Here is a 4,333-nt window from a genome sequence, read left to right on the forward strand (position 1 = left end):
AATATCTTTAATACAAATATCCAACAATCCTTACAATTAGTTAAAAAATAAAATATATTTTTGATATAAAATTTATAGTGTGTGAAATTCTCAGTGAAAACCCAGTTTGGCAACCCTTGATTGGCAAATCCAAAACTTTCTTCTAGGTCAGAAAAATTTATCATTTTAGTTTGACTGCAAATTTAACTACAATTCGCTTGTTTGTTTATAATCGCATGGCAACAGTTTTTGATTGACAAATAATTCTTGTGGTTTTTAAATTGTTAAATTGTAACTTTTAATTATAATTAAATGTAACTTTTAAATTTAATTACTTGTGTTACATAGTGCTGTAATAATTTTCATTAAAAATAACTGTGTGTGTATTTTCTTTTACAAATTTGTGCTGTTCAGATGAAAAATTCACAAATGGACTTGCTGTCATGGGACGACGTAAAGGTAAGGGCATTAAAATGTCAAAATCTATTTTCTTGTGAATGCATGCTATGTTGAACATGTGTATATATATATATATATATATATATATATATAATAAAATTGTTTCTTGGGCATCCATCCAATAATTAAAAAAAAACAGTTTTATTGAAAAATGTTTTTATTAAGGGAACATACGCTTTGGGTTCTGATTTGACCCATCTTCAGTGCATACAAATAAATTTTGAAAAACAACACAGAAACACAAAATTGCACGAAAAAATAAATAAATGTGAAATAAAAAATTGATGAAACGTCTAGTTATGAAAAATTTAAAAAAATGTAAAATTAAAATAAATGATATATTTTAATATAAAAAAGCTTATTCCAAACGAACATTTTGTTAGTTTGGAATTTGTTTTACGAGTGTGACATTTTTCAATAAAACTGTTTTTTAATTATTGGATGGATGCCCAAGAAACAATTTTATCGTATTATTTCACCATCTGAAGAAAAACCTTTCGCTATATATATATATATATATATATATAATATAATGTGTACGTAGTGAATTAATTTATTTTATAGCACCTATCGATAAATGTCTATGGGATAGTTGCTTAGAGTTGCTAATTTGCGACAATAAACTACTAATAATTTATCAAAAAAGTTTTCAAGAATAGATTTATTTGAACTTGCTTTACATATAGTTATATATAACTATTATAAATTATATATAATTATGGGGCACTCTGATACAATGGATATATCTCTGATTCTGTATTTCGCGTTTATAATGTTGGTATACTGTGTAGATTACTTTATAAGCGTTCATTATTAACCCTTTTCACTCGGATGCCGATTTTGCAATTCGCGAGTGGAAAGAGTTAAACAATTGTTATCTCCTTCAAACATCGAATTCTAACTTATTTTAATATTTAATTCTTAACAACTCAAATTTTACTTAATTTCAATTCAACGAACCAAAGGTCAATCATATGTCAGTGCCAGGACTCGAACCGAATATCCCTGACTGATTCACGCCACATACTCTTCTTTTATCTATGTGCAAAACTAAATAATATTCAATGTACATCCATCTAATTGATTATAATACAATCATTCATATCAATCAATCATAATATAATAAACTATAGTACATTGGGATTAAATATAATATTTAGTATTGGAAATAATGAAGTAATTCCAACATATAAAAAATCCATATGAATTTAAAACTAGGGGGGTGTATGGCATCGTGCCTTAAGGCAAATTGCTGGAACTTTCCGTACCGTAACGAAATGTTCGAGGAATACTGAATGTTTTCAAATAGATTATTATTAATATTGTAACATTGTCTAATATTTATAGGAATTATATAAACCAAATTTCAAAGTTGAAATTATTTGTTTAAAGTATGTTAGAACTATAGTCAGAAATAAAAATAAAATCTGAATTATTTTTGATATACAAGAATTTTTTTTTTTTTGAAAAAAAAAATTGAAAAAAAGTCGTAACAAAAAATTTCTTTTTCCAAAGTCAATTATTTTGTTAAGACAAGCAGAAATTTCTTTGAATTATTTAAATCGGACGCTTAGTTCTCTCAAAAACTGACATTTAGCTCCGTATCTTCGAAATGGCTGGGCCTGCCTTTGCCAAAAACTAATAAACACTTCTCTCAATCATTACTAATTGAATGTTTTTTAGATTATTCAAATCGGATGTTCCGTTCTTTCGAAAAATCGATTTCTATTTTCTGCACTTTTAGCTCTTTATCTCCGTAACTGCTGGACCTACCTTTGCCAAAAACTAATCAGCTCATCTCCCTATCAATAGAAACCGAATGTTTTTTGAACAATTCAAATCGGTTGATCCGTGCGCCCGAAAACGTGACTAGAAATTTTGAAACACACACACATCCATTTTTGCTGAGGTATGCCAATATGTTCAGAAACCTTCAAAACGTCGAGAAATGTAAAAATTTTCAATTTCGATTTTCGGCCCATTACAATAACTTACCCTACGGGAAGTTAAACAATGCATATATATATATATATTAAATTGAAGTATTCATTATACTTTCTTTCTACCAGTAGTATGTAAAGTTTCATTCCAGTCAACAGAGGGCTACTTGCCCTTCTTGCCGTAAACAGTTCTCCTAAAATATAGTCCAGGTAAGGTTAGTCAACGTTTTTTCGATCCGAAATCATACTTACCTGGCGTCGGGGTTACCGTCCTAGACAATATAATAATATAGACGTTTCTCTCTCCCGGTATTTTGGTTCAGAGAGTTAGTTTTCGTAGCGTACAACAGTTCGAAATGGCGCTTTAATCGCGTATCGCTCGGCATTCGAATTAGCGCGCCAAAATTTGAAATGAATATTTTTATAGTTTTTAAAATAAATTAATAATAATATAAAAAATGTATAACTTGAAAAATAATTTATTTGAATTGAATTTTTGCATTACAATATTATATTTTGTAAAAATACAATGATAATAACATATCAAACAATAATATATTATAATATGTATCTCATCAATAAAATTAAAAATGACAATAAACATATCTACAGCTTTAAATACAAATCACACATACTTATAATAATAATTTTTATTGCACTCTAACTTGACAGAATGAAAATTATTGACAACAAGGCTTTTGTATGATCTAATAAATGCACGGTAAGATGGTATTATTAACCCCGTGACTTATAATACTACCAAAAACTTCTATTCTACGAGTTCATTCTATTCTAGTACTATAAAGATTTAGTATAACTTAGCGAACACTGAATTACAGTGTTTGTGTAACTGATAATCATCCCAAATAAGATTTGGCTCTTTTCAGCATATTCCTTACAATGAATCAAGTCATATCGAATGACTCTTACATTATATACACTATGTATTACATATATTCCACACTTTCTATTATATTCACTACACTTCCTCTGCAATTAAAAGTCATACTTTTTGTTTAAACAATTATTCAAACTTAATAAACAATTACACACAACACTCGTTAACAGAATAGTGGCAAATCACAATAACAACTCAGATCAAAATGGCGGCTTGATGCTAGAGAATTACAAACCTGTCACTTGATATCGGCTCACTAGCGCCAAATCTTCACCTAGGTTATGTTACTTTAAGTACGATTAGTGAACGCGGGCTTTACACTGTGATACAAGGGCCTGGTTACCGTGATCAACAAGGCGGTTCCCTCAGGGCGAGGTCTGGCCATTGCACCAGGGCCGGATTGACCCCTGCGATTGTCCCTAATGTGGATAACTCGGTCGCGCAATTTTTGGTAGTCGGGACTGCGTACGCGCTGTCCCGGTAATAAATAATATATTAAGACATAATAATTAAGACAATAATATTCAAACATTATAAGAACAATAATAGTCTTTAAAGATCATGCAAAATTCATTATTCGAGCCGATTTATTAAAGGGCAGTTACTTACTAAGAAGTACTAGATGAATACAATTTTCCTAAGTATTTCCTCAAATTAAAAAATACCAAGTGGATGTCCAAGATCGGCTGTCTCATCATGAACGGTCCTATCTCAATTCTAAAATTACAGAGATTTAATTAATAATTTTATAAGTATTTTTGTTACCATTTGGGATAATTAATTAATTTATTAACTTCCCGCAGAGTAAGTTATAGCGGTAATCGCAAAAAATCGAAAATGAATTTTTTTTATATATCTTTACGTTTCAAAGGTTTTTGAACATTTTGGCATCCCTTAGAAAAAATGGATGTATATGTGTATATATATGTATGCGTGTGTGCGGATACAAATTTTCGTCGACGATTTCGGGAACACCGATCAACCGATTTGAATAATTAAAAACAACATTCGATTCGTATTGATAAGGAGACGCTGATTAGTTTTTTGGGAAGACAGG

At 29.6% G+C, this 4,333-nt stretch overlaps 1 non-coding gene across 1 annotated transcript; it reads left to right on the top strand.

Annotated features, from left to right (window-relative positions):
- Positions 1–3,601: 3,601 nt before the first annotated feature.
- LOC113364487 lies at positions 3,602–3,757 on the top strand. Its single transcript, XR_003366177.1, has one exon. It is a non-coding gene; the product is annotated as a U1 spliceosomal RNA (small nuclear RNA).
- Positions 3,758–4,333: the final 576 nt, after the last annotated feature.

This window comes from Ctenocephalides felis, unplaced genomic scaffold, assembly GCF_003426905.1.
Source record: "Ctenocephalides felis isolate EL2017-DRISC unplaced genomic scaffold, ASM342690v1 CF-g0.4_SCAFFOLD_00845, whole genome shotgun sequence".
NCBI classification, from domain to species: Eukaryota; Metazoa; Arthropoda; class Insecta; order Siphonaptera; family Pulicidae; genus Ctenocephalides; species Ctenocephalides felis.